The sequence below is a fragment of the Salmo salar genome, chromosome ssa01 (assembly GCF_905237065.1).
Source record: "Salmo salar chromosome ssa01, Ssal_v3.1, whole genome shotgun sequence".
Classification (NCBI taxonomy): Eukaryota; Metazoa; Chordata; class Actinopteri; order Salmoniformes; family Salmonidae; genus Salmo; species Salmo salar.
In genome coordinates, this window is record NC_059442.1 from 154,596,424 (window position 1) to 154,614,958 (window position 18,535).

Below are 18,535 nucleotides of genomic sequence, written 5' to 3' on the forward strand. Positions count from 1 at the left end.
GAATGGGTCTCAAGTACAGACGCACTATCTCTGTCCGTCTCTCCCTCTCTCTTCATGATCTGGCATGTCTTTACAACAATGTACAGTTCATGAAGTCAACTGTCGTCAGTGGTGTAGTGGTGCCTGGAGAAGTGGATATAGTCTAATTTTGCCAAAGAATTCCTACACGTTCCACCTGGTGAAGGAAAGGTGTGAAACACTCTATGACAAACCGTGACATACACACTCAATGATAAATCCCGTATTGGTCTTTCACAGTCAGGCCAACCCAAGTCGTACTGTGCAGGTAGACTAATAGTAGGGCAACTATTGAAACAGATAAATGAGGCTGTCAACTGTACATTTGCTCATAGGCCTACCGCCATTTGCACATTGTTGTGCTTAAAATGTTAAGAAATAATAGTTTATCAACATTTTAAGCTAAACATTCTGATGTGTCTCTCTCTCTCTCTCTCTCTCTCTCTCTCTCTCTCTCTACCTACCTACCTACCTACCTACCTACCTACCTAATTTCATTAGCCAGATCTGGCATTGTGTGGGGGGACTAACATGTTGTCTAGAGTGATCTATGATTTTAAATGATTTATAACATATTTATTCAACCGTTATTTTAAACCAGGAAGTCACATTGTTTTAATATAGAATCTAATTTTCCACTTGACTAAGAAAACAGACCTGGGCCTGTACTAAAACAGTACCAGCATAGTGTTGCAACACTGCATCTGATCATCAGCCAACAACATTAAAATTCCTCACAAGTACACAGTATAGGAAAGTAGAGTACTCATTCCAGCAGAACCATCTGGCTTGCTCTATCTCTGACCCTGGCTGTGTCGCCCAAATCCTCTGGCTTATAGCACAGCTAATGAGACCATGTTAGAAAAGAACTCTCTTACAGATAGAAAAGAAAGGACACACCATATATTTTATTATATCATTCAGAACTCAACGAATTTGTGTTATATGGGCATGTGGATGGACTACTAATGGTGTATTTGGACAAATATATAAATGTTTTTCTCCATTCTCAGTTTTGACTGTTCAAATTTCTCAAAAATATTTTGATAGATGCGGTAAAGAGGTCACTGGAACTCTACCAAAACAATGGAAATGCCATGGAAACGCATGGGGAGAAGATGCTGAAGGGGATTTGTTGGCTTTACAAGGTGGCTGTTATTCAGCAGGATAATTCCATTGAGAAGGTAGATTTCTATTAAGGTAAAGCAAGACATTTACTGCAACACAATAATGCCCTCTTCTGGTAGGCTTGTCAATTCATTCTAAATAGGACAGGATAGGAGTGACACATTATTTGTGATAAAAAATTCAGATATACTGTATTGGTCCCTTTAAATCTTGATTGCTGAGTTTACTGTAATGACATTTAGAAAATCTATATACATAGGCTATCATGCAACCTTGTCGAAAATGAACTTTCATTTCATCTCTTAGGCCTATGTTGCACTCATCTTCAACCTAATAGTTTGTGTCCTGGATGACCAATGTTCTTAACAAATGTTGTCAATAATATCTATTTACACATGTTTATGTTTATTTTACGCTATGAAGAATGACATTTAATAAATTGTCCAACCTTGCCCTTTATACTGTGACGTCAGAGACAGACATACAGATACATTTTATTTGTCACATGCTTCATAAAACAACAGGTGTGAACTAACAGTTAAATGCTTATGGGCCCTTTCCAACAACGCAGAAAGAAAGAAATAGATAAATAATACAAAAGTTAAACCGTGCTTGCACGTACATGTCCACCATCTATGGTTCAACCCCCCAGAGCTGAGGCTCAACACTTGCCAGACATACAGTGACCTCCTTAATTATTGGGACAGTGAGCATTTTTTCTTCTTTTGGCTCTGTACATTTCTAAACACTTCTACACTGAACAAAAATACAAATGCAACATGTAAAATGTTGGTCCCATGTTTTATGAGTTGAAATGAAAGGAGTATTTCTGGCTGTAATAAAGCCTTTTTGTGGGTAAAAATTATTCTGATTGGCAGTGCCTGGCTGCCAAGTGGGTGGGCCTATGCCCTCCAAGGCCCACCCATGGCTGCACCCCTGCCCAGTCATGTGAAATCCATAGATTAGGGTCTAAGTAATTCATTAAAATTAACATGAACTGTAACTCAGTAAAATCTTTGAAATTGTTGCGTGTTGCGTTTATATTTTTGTTCAGTATACATTCATGTGGATGCTACCATGATTAAAGATAGTCCTGAATGAATCATGAATAATTATGAGTGAGAAATAGGGTTGAATGGCAGGAACCCGGTTACCGAGATTTACAGCCCATAACCACTACCTTTTCCTGGGATAAATAACTGTGAAAAACTAGTCAATTATAATAAATTATTTATATGAACAGCATGGTGTGAAATGGAACTGTTAAATGATATGCGATGTCTAAATCTGGCTTCTCTACATCCTCTGCGTGATGAATCATCAACGTTTAGCCTGGGGACATACAGCCCATCTCAGTCTGGAGCGCAGTTCACAACGCATGTAGACCTATCTCATCAGGGTAACTTTATTTATTGTGACAGGTAGGCCTACATTTGCTGCAGCATAGTCTATGCTACAGTAATATAAAGACCGAATGCACATCTAATTTACCCTTATCCATCTGGCTTTTGGGGGTCACCTTATTTTTATTGTAAAGATATATTTTTTAAATTGCAGCTGCAGAGTTTTAAAACAGCCTATCACTCGAATATCGTTGCTTTAAATCAGAGCACGCATGAGCACTCTGTCGCAGTCTTTCCCTTGCTCCATCAACTCCATTCAAATTACATCCAAAATAAATCATCCTGTTCTAGAGGTATATATAGTCCTATATATACCCTGGAGCTGTCCTAGACTAGGTATTACATTCAATGCAGTATTAGCCTTATATTCACCTAATTAATGATGGATTATGCATATAAGCTTCTAACTTATAGCCTCTGTCTCTTGCGCAATACGCACGCACCTGTGCTCCGCTGGCCTCTCTCCTTAAAAAAAGCCTTCTGCATCTAATTCTAGTTCTATAGTATTCAAGGATGTCATTAGAATGATGAAGATAATGACCACGAAACGTATTTAATGTCACTGTTGAAAGCAAGGAAGGAATGAAGCAACAATACAGAGAGAAAGAGGAGGTAGGCTAATAACATTAGTGGAAATATTATGAAAGGTATATCAGCCTACTAATTATACAAATATTATATTTCAAAATTACAATCAAATTTGCGTGTAACTTTGTAGTCCGCATGTGCTGCACCAGAATAGCATGTTCTCTCCCGGTATTATCATGGTTTGAATGATGTGCATAATTCCAGACATATAATACAGTACATTAATATAGTCCACACTCTAATAAATAAGCCTACTGGAGCTAGTTTCATGTATTTACCCAAAAGAGCATATTGCTACAGTAGCTACATCTATGGGCTTTTATGTTTTTCTGTCATGTGTAATGTGCAGTAGCATATATCAAATATGTATTGGATAACAGCACAATCATTTGGGCTTTTTTGGTCTTGGGCTCATAAAAAGTATTTAATATATGGTTAATCAGGCTCAGGTAGCATCAGGCTTGAATTTTCAATCAAAGCTCTAATCAAATCCAGACATACAGTGCATTCGGAAAGTATTCAGACCCATTGACTTTTTACACATTTTGTTACGTGACAGCCTTATACTAAAATTGATCAAATAGTTTTTTTTTCTTATCAATCCTCACACAATACCGCTTAATGACAAAGCAAAAACAGTTTGTTTTTTAATGTTTGCACATTTATAAAATAAAAAAACCTGATATCACATTTACATACATTTTCAGACCCTTTACTCAGTACTTTGTTGAAGCACCTTTGACAGCGATTACAGCCTCAAGTCTTCTTGGGTATGATGCTGCAAGCTTGGCACACCTGTATTTGGGGAGTGTCTCCCATTCTTCTCTGCAGATCCTCTCAAGCTCTGTCAGGTTGGAACGGGAGCGTCGCTGCACAGCTATTTTCAGGTCTCTCCAGAGATGTTTCAATCGTGTTCAAGTCGGGGCTCTGGCTGGGCCACTCAAGGACATTCAGAGACTTGTCCCAAAGCTACTCCTGTGTTGTCTTGGCTGTGTGCTTAGGGTCGTTGTCCTGTTGGAAAGTGAACCTTCGCCGCAGTCTGAGGTCCTGAGTGCTCTGGAGCAGGTTTTCATCAAGGATCTCTGCACTTTGCTCCGTTCATCTTTCCCTCGATCCTGACTAGTCTCCCAGTCCCTGCCACTGAAGAATCTACACAGCATGATGCTGCCTCCATCATGCTTCACCGTAGGGATGGTGCCAAGTTTCCTTCAGACGTGACGCTTGGCATTCAGGCCAAAGAGTTCCATCTTGGTTTCATCAGACCAGAGAATCTTGTTTCTCATGGTCTGAGAGTCCCTTAGGTGCCTTTTGGCAAACTCCAAGCCTTTTACTGAGAAGTGGCTTCCATTTGGCCACTCTACCGTAAATGCCTGATTGGTGGAGTGCTGCAGAGATGGTTGTCTTTCTGGAAGGTTCTCCCATCTATACAGAGGAACTCTGGAGCTCTGTCAGAGTGACCATTGAGTTCTTGGTCACCTCCCTCACCAAGGCCCTTCCCCCCCGATTGCTCAGTTTGGCCGGGCGGCTAGCTCTAAGAAGAGTCTTGGTGTTTCCAAACTTCTTCCATTTAAGAATGATGGAGGCCACTGTGTTCTTGGGGACCTTCAATGCTGCAGAAATGTTTTGGTAACCTTCCCCAGATCTGTGCCTTTACACAATCCTGTCTCGGAGCCCTACAAACAATTCCTTTGACCTCATGGCTTGGTTTTTGCTCTGACATGCACTGTCAACTGTGGGACCTTATATAGACAGGTGTTTGTCTTTCCAAATCATGTCCAATCAATTGAATTTACCACAGGTGGACTCCAAGTTGTAGAAACATCAAGTTGTAGAAACAACAAATTAGGATTATCAATGGAAACAGGATGCACCTGAGCTCAATTTAGAGTCTCATAGTAAAGGATCTGAATACTTATATAAATAAGGTATTCATGTTTTTTTACTTGTAATAAATGTGCAAAAATGTCTAAAAACCTGTTTTTGCTTTGTCATTATGGGGTATTGTGTGTAGATTGATGAGGGAAAAAAATATTTAATCAATTTTAAAATAAGGATGTAACGTAATAAAATGTGGAAAAAGTCAAAGGGTCTGAATACTTTCCAAATGCACTGTATCTATTTTGTTCAACTTATTTTTCATTTGCTGTTGTTTTGGCACGATTTGGTGATGCAAATGGATTTCTCCATTGCCAATAACACAACCTGAAATGAACTAAAACTGAAATGGAAGCAGAAATGAGAGTAAGAACTAGGATTAAAATATATAGGAAGATCGTAAAAGGGCATGTGTAATGTAAACATGTTGTGGTGTTCAACACTGAAAATCGTTCCACTTTATTTTCCTCCTGAAAATCTGTTGCTCAATGAAAGAGAGATAAAGGAAATGCGGCTGTTTATTATTCAAATCTGGCTGGAGTGTTTGTGCAGATCCCTTTTGATAACAGAGGCAGATGCTGCCAAGAGTAGATGGGTCAGGGAGGGGGAGAGGAGTGCTTGTTGGGATGTGCCCTCTCAGCTTGCAGGCTTCCTCTCTTGTCTTATCTCTGCCTGCAAGAAGGCCTGTGTTTCATCATTAAGTGCACTGATCCTCGAACATAATGACCACCACTTGGTCCCTCTGCGTTAGGAAAAACAGCTTTACACATACCCACAGAGATGAAGACAAAACACCAGGCCCTTTGTTTGGCTTCTTCCCTCATGAAGCAGAGGCCCTGTGTTTGGCAGATTTACAGCCAGGCCAGAGACCAGGAAGTGGCGAGTTGCTCCCGAGTGGCGCAGCAGTCTAAGGCACTGCATCTCAGTGCAAGAGGCGTCACTACAGTTCCTGGTTCGATTCCAGGCTGTACCACATCCGACCGTGATTGGAAGTTAATAGGGCGGCGCACAATTGGCCCAGCATCGTCCGGGTTTGGCCGGGGTAGGCCGTCACAGTAAATAAGAATTTGTTCTTAACTGACTTGCTAAGTTAAATAAAGGTTACATTTAAATAAAATTACAAATGAAAAAAGTGAGGCGGCAGGTGGAAGTCAGGGAGTCCCAGGGCTGCCGAAGGGGGCCACGTCACCCGATTGATCTCTACGGCTCTATTGTTTACCTGTCACACAGCAGCTGATTAAAAGAGCCCAGTGATCTCAGAACAGCCAGATTATGTAATAAACAGCCAGGTCACCTTCCATAGCAGCCAGTCAGTCAGGGAGTCCCAGGGGTCTCATTAAACTGAGATACCAGACCTGCTTTGTAACTTGTCACAATTTTGCTTCTTTACTGAATGTTCTGATCATACAACATTATTGCTACAAAAAAATAAAAACATGACCTTTTAATATTAAAGTAACAAAACGGAAATGTGACCCCAACTGTCTCCAAAACATAAACATGAAGATAAACCCTAAGATCTCAAAGTGGGGAGTCAGAATGTCAAACAATCACATTTATTTATAAAGCCCTTTTTATATCAGCAGATGTCACAAAGAGCTATACAGAAACCCAGCCTAAAACCCCAAACAGCAAGCAATGCAGATGTAGAAGCACAGTGGCTAGGAAAAACTCCATAGAAAGGCAGGAACCTAGGAAGAAACCTAGAGAGGAACATCTGAGGGGTCAGTCCTCTTATAGCTGTGCCGGGTGGAGAATATAAGTACATGGCTATTAAGGCCAGATAGTTCTTCAAAAAGTTCAAACGTTCATAGATGACCAGCAGGGTCAAATAATAATTACAGTGGTTGTAGAGGGTGCAACAGGTCAGTACCTCAGGAGTAAATGTCAGTTGGCTTTTCATAGCCAAGCGTTCAGAGGTAGAGGTAGAGAGAGAGAGAAAGAGAGGCGGAAACAGCAGGTCCAGGACAAGGTAGCACGTCCTGTGAACTGGTCAGGAGTCATCAGACCAGGTAGTCCTGAGACATGGTCCTAGGGCTCAGGTCCTCCGGGAGAGGAGGGAGAAATAATAAGAGGGAGCATACTTAAATTCACACAAGACACCAGATTAGACAGGAAAATTAAACCAGATAGCCCCCCGGCACAGACTATTGCACCATAGATACTGGAGGCTGAGACAGGGGGGGTCAACAGCAGTGGCACTGATGAGATGTGTCACACAGATGTACACACACAGTACACGTGCATATATACTTTGTATAAATGCATATATAGAACAGATAGATTTACATCCCCAAGATACATTAATACATGGTTTTGCGTAACATACAGTGCATCCCCCCCCTCAATCTACGCACAATACCCCATAACGACAAAGCAAAAAATGTTTTAGACATTTTTGCAAATGTATTAAAAATAAAACTGAAATATGACATTGTAACATTCGTCGTCTGAAGTAGACCAAAATGCAGCGGGAATGTGTATACTCATCTTCTTTATTAGAAGGAAAAACACAAATAAAATACTTATACAAAATAAACGACGAAGACAGTCCTGTAAGGCAACAAGCTATACATAGAACAGGAAACAACTACCCACAAACACAGTGACAAAAACCCTTACTTAAATATGACCTCCAATTAGAAGCAACGAAGAACAGCTGCTTCTAATTGAAGGCCAAACCAAAAACCCTGAACATAGAAATAGACTAAATAGACACAGACATAGAAATACACTAACATAGAAAATTGCCCAAAAAACCCCAAAACACACTAAACAAACACCCCCTGCCACGCCCTGACCAAACTACAATAACAAACAACCCCTTTTACTGGTCAGGACGTGACAGACATTAACAACAGTACTTTGTTGAAGCACCTTTGGCAGTGATTACAGCCTTGAGTCTTCTTGGGTATGACGCTACAAGATTGGCAAACCTGTATTTGGGGAGTGTCTCCCATTCTTCTGTGCAGATCCTCTCAAGCTCTGTCAGGTTGGATGGGGAGCATCGCTGCACAGCTATTTTCAGGTCTCTCCAGAGATGTTCGATTGGGTTCAAGTCTGGGCTCTGGCTGGGCCACTCAAGGACATTCAGAGACTTGTCCCGCAACCACTCCTGTGTTGTCTTGGCTGTGTGCTTAGGGTAGTTGTCCTGTTGGAAGGTGAACCTTTGCCCCAGTCTGAGGTCCTGAGCGCTCTGGAGCAGGTTTTCATCAAGGATCTCTCTGTACTTTGTTCATTAGTATTTATTTACAGTACCAGTCAAAAGTTTGGACACACCAACTCATTCAAGGGTTTTTCTTTATTTGTATTATTTACTACACTGTAGAATAATAGTGAAGACATCAAAACTATGAAAAACCACATATGGAATCATGTAGTAACCAAACAATGGTGATAAACAATCGATATATATTTTATATGTGAGTTTCTTCAAAGTAGCCACCCTTTGCCTTGATGACAGCTTTGCCACTCTTGGCATTCTCTCAACCAGCTTCATGACGAATGCTTTTCCAACAGTCTTGAAGGAGCACTTGTTGGCTGCTTTTCCTTCATTCCAAACCATCCCAATTGGGTTGAGGTCAGGTGATTGTGGGGGCCAAGTCATCTGATGCAGCACTCCATTGCTCTCCTTGGTCAAATAGCCCTTACATAGCCTGGAGGTGTGTTTTGGGTCATTGTCCTGTTGAAAAACAAATGATAGTCCCACTAAGCGCAAACCAGATGGGATGGCATATCGCTTCAGAATGCTGTGGCAGCCATGCTGGTTAAGTGTGCCTTGAATTCTAAATAAATCACTGACAGTGTCACCAGCAAAGCACCCCCACATCTCCTCCTCCATGCTTCACCGTGGGAACCACACATGCAGAGGTCATCCATTCACCTACTCTGTGTCTCACAAAGACACGGCAGTTGGAATCAAAAATCTCACATTTGGACTCATCAGACCAAAGGACAGATTTCCACCGGACTAATGTCCATTTCTCGTGTTTCTTGGCACAAGCAAGTCTCCTCTTCTTATTGGTGTCCTTAAGTAGTGGTTTCTTTGCAGCAATTCGACCATGAAGGCCTGCTTCACGCAGTCTCCTCTGAACAGTTGATGTTGAGATGTGTCTGTTACTTGAACTCTGTGAAGCATTTATTTGGGCTGCAATCTGAGATGCAGTTAACTCTAATGTACTTATCCTCTGCAGCAGAGGTAACTCTGAGTCTTCCTTTCCTGTGGCGGTCCTCATGAGAGCCAGTTTCATCACAGCGCTTAATGGTTTTTGCGACTGCACTTGAAGAAATGTTCAAAGTTCTTGACATTTTCCAGATTGACTGACCTTCATGTCTTAAAGTAATGTTGGACTGTCGTTTCTCTTTGCTTATTTGAGTTGTTCCTGCCATAATTTGGACTTGGTATTTTACCAAATAGGGCTACCTTCTGTATACCACCCCTACCTTGTCACAACACAACTGATGGGCTCAAATGCATTAAGAAGGAAAGAAATTCCATAATTTGACTTTTAACAAGGCACATCTGTTAATTGAAATGCATTCCAGGTGACTACCTCATGAAGCTGGTTGAGAGCATGCCAAGAGGGTGCAAATCTGTCATCAAGGCAAAATTCCAGTGTGTGTGTGTGTGTGTGTGTGTGTGTGTGTGTGCGTGCGTGTGTGTGTGCGTGTGTGAGAGATATCTAATGTGTATTACTGTTATGACTTCATTTGAATGCTCATGGGGCCAGAAGGTTTTCCTGTCAACATGACCTGACAAGGAAAACCTCCAGGCCCTGCTCATAAACAGCAGAGAGTTGACTGATTGATGCATTACCACCAACACCGTTGTGTCATTGGGATGTCATCAGTAGTGATAACGAACTATTGTTCGTTTGCCTCTGTCCACAGGGGCGTTAGTCAGTGGATTCCCAACTGCGTGTTTGACATCCCGATAAAGTTGGTTGGGTTCTCTCTCTCAACGCAGCTTTCCTGTAACACCCCATGTGATGCGCTCACACACACAACGGGAATGCGGACGACCCAGCTTGCAACAGGAAAGGGACAGACCAGTGTGGGGGGCGAGGGTGGGGCTTGGACAGGAAGTTGAGAGAAACATTAGGAAGGGGAACAGGAAATTACCTCAGACGAGACAGGGGGAAGGGGTGAGAGAGGGGGAGAGCAAGAGAGAGAGAGAGAGAAACGAGCGAGAGGGAGAGAGGAAGGAGTGAGAGAAAAGAGAGAGAGCGAGAGGAAGGATTGAGAGCGAGTAAGAGAGCGAGAGAGAGGAAGAGAGAGTAAGAGAGCGAGAGAGAGGAAGAGAGAGCAAGAGAGAGAGAGAAAGGAGTGAGAGAAAAGAGAGAGAGCTAGAGGGAGAGAGGAAGGAATAAGAGAAAGAGAGAGCGAGAGGGAGAGAGGAAGGAGTGAGAGAAAAGAGAGAGAGCGAGTGGAAGGATTGAGAGAGAGAGTAAGAGAGCGAGAGAGAGAGGAAGAGAGAGAAAGAGAGAGAGGGGAAGTAGTGAGAGAAAAGAGAGAGCGAGAGGAAGGATTGAGAGAGAGAGTAAGAGAGAGAAAGAGAGAGAGAAAGAGAGAGAGAGGGGAAGTAGTGAGAGAAAAGAGAGAGAGAGGCAGGAGTGAGAGAAAAGAGAAAGAAAGAGAATAGATAATACACACCAGGACAATACAGTACTATACTGTATATACTGTAGGGTGATGAGATGGTACGTCACAGAAACTTTCTCCAAGGTATCCCATTGTATTATAATGAGCTACTCTACGTTATAAGTTAGAAAGTAAACATCCACCAATACCCTAAGTCTATATTTACATCTCTAGTTAGGAAGTGACTTCATATCCAACATCATCCTCCTCCTCCTTATCCTCCTCTTCCTCCCCAGTCTTACTCTCTCAGGCGAGGAGAGTGACGCATAAAAATAATTCAGATCACGAACAGAGGGTCAAGAGAGAATGGGGGTACCATTCTATTTTTGGAGGGCTACCATATTTCATTTTTCAAATGATAGGTCATGGCCGGTCCCTCTTGTGGTAGATCCTGGGTTGTAGTTAAAAACATGGTTTTATCTATTTGGTGTTACAACCTTGAAATTCTTTGGGTTGGTCACTAAGAAAACAAGTTTTAAAACCCCTTCAATATTATTCGATAGCCGTCACGAACGTTGTTGTAATGATTGGACCAAGGTGCAACGTGGAATGGTTTCATCATCTTTATTCGAGTGAAACGCACAGAAAACAATAAAGAGCAAAACGAACCGTGAAGCCAATGTAGTGCTCGCAAGCAACTATACATAGACAAGATCCCACAACAAACAGGTGGGAAAAGGCTGCCTAAATATGATCCCCAATCAGAGACAACGATAGACAGCTGTCTCTGATTGGGAACCATACCAGGCCAACATAGAAATACTAAAACTAGAGTACCCACCCTAGTCACACCCTGACCTAACCAAAATAGAGAATAAAAAGGCTCTTAGGTCAGGGCGTGACAATAGCACAATAGATTTGTGGTTTGGGGGCCTCTACAAAAGCCTATATTTCAGCCCTCTACAGAAAATGGACTCGGGTGATATCATTAAAATTACTATTTTCCAGGAGAGCCCAGCTCAAGGAGCAGAGAGAATACAGTATATGGTGAGAGGGATCTATATGGCTGATGTGTTCAGGTTGGGTGTCAGCCAAAACCCCTATCCATTAAAACTCATATGCACAAATTTCAACCACCTCTCACTGGGGAGAATGAGAGTGTTTGAGACACAATGAGAGAGAGAAAGAGAATGAGTGAATGGGAATGAGGCCAACACCAGACCAGCTTTAGTCAATGGGGCAGGATCTGAATAATGACTGTTATAAATTATCCTGCTAAAACGTGAGAAATGCATATTTAAACTTTTGACCATAATGTAAAGGAAAGCAAGAGGAAGTGGAAAAGGATATAAACCACACGGGATAAATGACTGGTTTGATGGCGGCATGGACATAATGGAATAGCAGTTCAAATGTAGTTGATTTCCCTCTGACTGTGGTCATACATTTTGACCTGACGACGTCCCAGGGAACTAAAGATGAAGCACCATGTTGACTGTTGTCCATCTCAAGGTAACAGCTGAGACAAATAAAATATGTTTTCTCTAGTTAAACACAGAGAGCACGCACGAACACACACACACCTGTTTGAACACTCACAAGAGCAGTTCCCTTTCAAAGAGTATGTGCCCTTCACAGATGAGGAAAAACAAATGTACTGTGTGTACCAGCCAGATAGGCCAAACTTAAATGTCCTGTCACTGCTAATGGTGTATTCTGGGACACAGAACAAATTATACTGTGAAAACCGTGAAAGAATATTGTAAAGTACAGAAGCTTAAAGGATTAATGAACTGAAATACCTAGTGTGAGACTATGTTGGTAGCGTGACTGAATAAGATCCCCTGTGTTACCATGTAAGTGTGAGATCACCTCTGAGTAGAGGGGGTCTGTTATGGAGTCCGTACCATCTGGGAACCCCCACTGTGACAGGGGTCTTGGGAACAACCTGCCTGGGTTGAGAGGAGGAAGGATGAGGAGATGACACACAAAATAAATGAATGAGCAGAAACAACAGGAGGAGAAGAGAAACAAACAAACACAGGGCTAGTCTTACAGCCACCTGCTCCATAGACCACTGACCCTACACCCTAAACCGTACTCAGCCCCAGTAAACCTATAGCTATTAGTTGTAACTGCCAACTAACCCTAATCACCAAACCAGATCTTAAACCATTACAATCCACCAGTGCATAAAAGCCCCTTAGATATTAATTTCGAATCCTAAAAATGTAATTAGATCTACAAGGACATTTTATTGATCTGCCAGTATTTTCATTTAGAGATTCTGGTAAATTCTTTGATGTTTCCTACCAATTATTATTGGATTATTTACCATGGCAACCACTTGTTAGTATAAAAACAAAACTTATTTCTCAGTTCGGTTGGCTTTTGTGGAGATCAGACCGTTTTCATTTGCAGGGATATTTGTGAGTTTTTGACCAAGTACTGGGCTTCTGTGTCTGTCATCACTCTTTGACCGCAAATTAAAAACACCTCAAAAATCCAAAAACTTCCATTTTTCAAACATATGACTATTTTACACCATTTTAAAGACTCTCCTTTATCTAACCACATTGTCTGATTTAAAAAAGGCTTTACAACGAAAGAAAAACATTAGATTATGTCAGGAGAGTACCCAGCCAGAAATAATCACACACCCATTTTTCAAGCTAGCATATAATGTCACAAAAACCAAAACCACAGCTAAATGCAGCACTAACCTTTGATGATCTTCATCAGATGACACTCCTAGGACATTATGTTATACAATACCTGCATGTTTTGTTCAATCAAGTTCATATTTATATCAAAAACCAGCTTTTTACATTAGCATGTTTTGTTCAGAACTAGCATACCCACCGAAAACTTCCGGTGAATTTACTAAATTACTCACGATAAACGTTGACAAGAAACATAACAATTATTTCAAGAATTATAGATACAGAACTCCTTTATGCAATCGCGGTGTCCGATTTTAAAATAGCTTTTCGGTGAAAGCACATTTTGCAATATTCTGAGTAGATAGCCCGGCCATCATGGCTAGCTATTTTGACACCCACCAAGTTTGGCACTCACCAAACTCAGATTTACTATAAGAAAAATTGGATTACCTTCGCTGTTCTTCGTCAGAATGCACTCCCAGGACTTTTACTTCAACACCCAATGTTGTTTTGGTTCCAAATAATCCATAGTTATATCCAAATAGCTGCATTTTGTTCTTTCGTTCAAGACACTATCCGAAGGGTGACGCGCCGGTGCGTATCGTGACAAAAAAATTCAAAATATTCCATTACCGTACTTCGAAGCATGTCAAACGCTGTTTAAAATCAATTTTTATGCGATTTGTCTCGTAAAATAGCGATAATATTCCAACCGGGAGACCTTGTTTTCGTTCAAACACTGAAAATAGAAAATGGAGTCTTCACATGCACGCGCGCACCAGTGTCATTGTTCTCAGAACGACCACTTTCCAAAAGCCCTACTGTTTTTCGCCCAGGGACTGCAGAGTTATCATTCCCCGTTCTGGCGCCTTCTGAGAGCCTATGGGAGCCTTAGAAAATGTCACGTTACAGCAGAGATCCTCTATTTTCGATAAAGAGGCTACAGAAGGCCAAGAAATGGTCAGACAGGGCACTTCCCATATAGAATCTTCTCAGGTTTTGGCCTGCCATATGAGTTCTGTTATACTCACAGACAGCATTCAAACAGTTTTAGAAACTTTTGAGTGTTTTCTATCCAAATCTACTAATTATATGCATATTCTAGTTTCTGGGCAGGAGTAGTAACCAGATTAAATCGGGTACGTTTTTTATCCGGCCATGCAAATACTGCCCCCTATCCCAAACAGGTTAACTGACTTGCCTAGTTAAATAAAGGTTTAATAAATAATGTTTGTACCATGTTGTGTTTTCATATGTTGGTATATGCTATGTTTATATGCTATGTTTTCTGACTTGCCTAGTTTAAAAAAATTATGGTGAAACTTGCCAGCCAAACAGAAAAGCTAGGCGAAGCAATTCAAGCATTTATGAAAGTCGTAATTGAAAAAAAGTATTTTATAAGACATAAGGCGTTTACAATTATTAAGTGGAACTTTATAGTCACGCGGGAACATCACGTGCCCAGCATAGTCCTCCCTTCAAAATGATTTGGCAATAATTATTTATTCGAAAAACACAGTTCCCATCATTTGTCGAAATAAGAAAGTTTAACAGAAGAAAAATCCGCCCGTTGGACAGAAAAATGCTTTGCATTAGAAAATGTCTCATATCTGCTGTTTCCATTACACACATCTAATGATTTTTTGTGGTTGTTGCGACATTGCTTTTGTCGAATAAACCTGGGTCCCGAGTGAAGCAGCGGTCTAAGGCACTGCATCTCAGTGCTATAGGCGTCACTACAGACACCCTGGTTTAAATCCAGGCTGTATCACAACCGGCCGTGATAGGGAGTCCCATAGGCACAATTAGCCCAGTGTTGCTTATCGACCAACACCACCACATGTATTACTAATCACGTTATGAAGATTACCACCTATCCCCATGGATCGGTTTGAATGATGATGTATTAGTGATCAATTTCTACCCCATCAGGTTTGGAAGTTGACCTAGATAAGAAGCTTTTTGGTCAACATATTGCCTCCAGAGTCATCCTTAAAGCTATAACGGGTTTCATGAACAATAAAACCTCTAAAATGCCCCTGGTGCTTTCTCTACATGGCTGGACTGGTACGGGGAAGAACTTTGTCAGCCAGCTGATAGCTGAAAACATCTATAAGAAGGGCATGGCCAGCCGTTTCATCCACCAGTTTGTATCTACAGTTCTTCCCCCATCAGAGAGAGATTGAGAACTACAAAGTGAATTGCTATAATTTAATTTCTTTACCCAGAAAAGTAATTAAGTATTAGTAGGAAGGAAATTCTCAGTAATCAAAATCTGTAAGATATAGGATGTAAATGTATTTTGTGGCTATGCTGTAAGTTATTCTTCACAGCTCTAGTCTGTGTTTATACTGTTGTGTTCATCCCCATTACCCAGTCAAAGCTGCAGCAGTCGATCAAAGGCAAAGTCACCAACTGCCCACACTCCATGTTCATCTTTGATGACATGGACAAGATGGACCCTGACCTGATCGACTGCATAAAGCCATACCTGGACTACTACCAAAATCTGGATGGGGTCTTCTACTGCTAAGCCATCTTCATCTTCCTCAGGTAGGGGAGACAGACCAGCAGTGTGTTTAAGAAATTAAGTGTTTAAAAAATAACTTTTGTATTTTCTTTAACTGGACCTACGGTCGTGGCCAAAAGTTTTGAGAGTGACACAAATATTAATTTCCACAAAGTTTGCTGCTTCAGTGTCTTTAGATATTTTTGTCAGATGTTACTATGGAATAATGAAGTATAAATACAATAATTTCATAAGTGTCAAAGGCTTTTATTGACAATTACATGAAGTTGATGCAGAGTCAATATTTGCAATGTTGACCCTTCTTTTTCAAGACCTCTGTAATCCGCCCTGGCATGCTGTCAATTAACTTCTGGGCCACATCCTGACTGATGGCAGCCCATTCTTGCATAATCAATGCTTGGAGTTTGTCAGAATTTGGGTTTTGTTTGTCCACCCGCCTCTTGACCACAAGTTCTCAATGGGATTAAGGTCTGGGGAGTTTCCTGGCCATGGACCCAAAATATCGATGTTTTGTTCCCCGAGCCACTTAGTTATCCCTTTTGCCTTATGGCAAGGTGCTCCATCATGCTGGAAAAGGCATTGTTCGTCACCAAACTGTTCTTGGATGGTCTGGAGAAGTTGTTCTCTGAGGCTGTGTTGGTACCATTCTTTATTCATGGCTGTGTTCTTAGGCAAAATTGTGAGTGAGCCCACTCCCTTGGCTGAGATGCAACCCTACACATGAATGGTCTCAGGATGCTTTACTGTTGGCATGACACAGGAATGATGGTAGCACTCACCTTGTCTTCTCCGGACAAGCTTTTCTCCGGATGCCCCAAACAATCGTAAAGGGGATTCATCAGAGAAAATGACTTTACCCCAGCCCTCAGCAGTCCAATCCCTGTACCTTTTGCAGAACATCAGTCTGTCCTTTATGTTTTTCCTGGAGAGAAGTGGCTCCTTTGCTGACTTTCTTGACACCAGGCCATCCTCCAAAAGTCTTTGCCTCACTGTGCGTGCAGGTGCACTCACACCTGCCTGCTGCCATTCCTAAGCAAGCTCTGTACTGGTGGTGCCCCGATCCCGCAGCTGAATCAACTTTAGGAGACGGTCCTGGCGCTTGCTGGACTTTCTTGGGCGCCCTGAAGCCTTCTTCACAACAACTGAACCGCTCTCCTTGAAGTTTTTGATGATCCAATAAATTGATTTAGGTGCAATCTTACTGGCAGCAATATCCTTGCCTGAGAAGCCCTTTTTGTGCAAAGCAATGATGACGGCACGTGTTTCCTTGCAGGTAACCATGGTTGGCAGAGGAAGAACAATGGTTCTAAGCACCACCCTCCGTTTGAAGCTTCCAGTCTGTTATTCGAACTCAATCAGCATGACAGAGTTATCTCCAGCCTTGTCCTCGTCAACACTCACACCTGTGTTAACGAGAGAATCACTGACATGATGTCAGCTGGTCCTTTTGTGGCAGGGCTGAAATGCAGTGGAAATGTTTTTGGGTGATTCAGTTCATTTGCATGGCAAAGAGGGACTTTTCATCTGATCACTCTTCATAACATCCTGGAGTATATGCAAATTGACATCACACAAACTGAGGCAGCAGACTTTGTGAAAATTAATATTTGTGCCATTCAACTTTTGGCCACGACTGTACAGGCAACCATTATACTATCTTTCCCACAACTGTAGTGACTAGTATTTTACTTAGCTGAAAGTCAGCTGTCAATAAGTTATTTCTGATCCCTTAATATTTACTGTGTGTTGCTCATCTCCATAGCAACGCTGGAGGAGATAAAATAGTTCAGGTGGCCCTGGACTTCTGGAGAGCAGGGCGAGACCGAGAGGAGATGGAGCTGAGGATTTGGAAACACCGCTCTCCTTGTCCGTGTTCAACAAGCAGAGTAAGCCAGCTGTTCACTATCACTCTTTAGATGCACTGTTGTAACTCGTTCTTGTACTTACCAAATCATGCATTGAAAGTTCAAATCACACGTGTCTAATGTTAAGATTCGTCCCTTTTGTGTTTATAATCCTGGGATTAGAAAACAAGGCTTTCTAGACCTCAAATACAAAATTCCTGTTCTTTTATTCTGTCCATCCTTGTTTCTTCTCCCTAACCCATCTTATTACTGTCTCATTCCACCTTTCTCATCTTCTCTGTAAAGGTGGGTTCTGGCACACTAGTCTGAGCCTGGTGGACTTCTTCGTCCCCTTCCTGCCTCTGGAGTACAAACACTGTCTGATGTGTGGCATGGCTGAGATGACCGCCAAGGGCCTGAAGCCCAACCAGGAAGTGGCTAACCAGACGGCCAGAGAATTGATTTACTTCCCCAAAACAGAGAAGCTCTTCTCCGTAAAGGGCTGCAAGACCATCAGCAGCAAGCTGGACCACTACACAGTGTTGCAGAGTGAACAATCTACGAATCATGATGAGTAGTAATTTAGGATGAAAGGTGATTTTGTAGGTCTGATCAATCGGTCTGCAGTTGCCGACAGCAAAGAAAAAGGGAACAGCTGCTGCCTACTCTACTGTGGGGACATTCTTAATGAGAACATCTCCGCCAGTGACAGAAAGTGGATGACCCTCAGGTATCCTGACATCAACAGGCTTGCCTGCTGTCAGACTTTTCTGAGGAGTGCAGGGGACTTGTATAGGCTGGCTTTCTCCCTTTCTCACACCATCCTTTTTCACAAGCATTGCTCTTAATCAGTTTTAAAGGACCCCCCCTTCTCAGAGCGCAGTCACATATGACTCTTGTTGTGAG

The 18,535-nt window shown here is 41.8% G+C and overlaps 1 pseudogene; it reads left to right on the plus strand.

Annotated features, from left to right (window-relative positions):
- The first annotated feature begins 10,023 nt into the window (after positions 1-10,023).
- On the plus strand, positions 10,024-18,482 carry LOC106568598 (torsin-1B-like; annotated as a pseudogene).
- Positions 18,483-18,535: the final 53 nt, after the last annotated feature.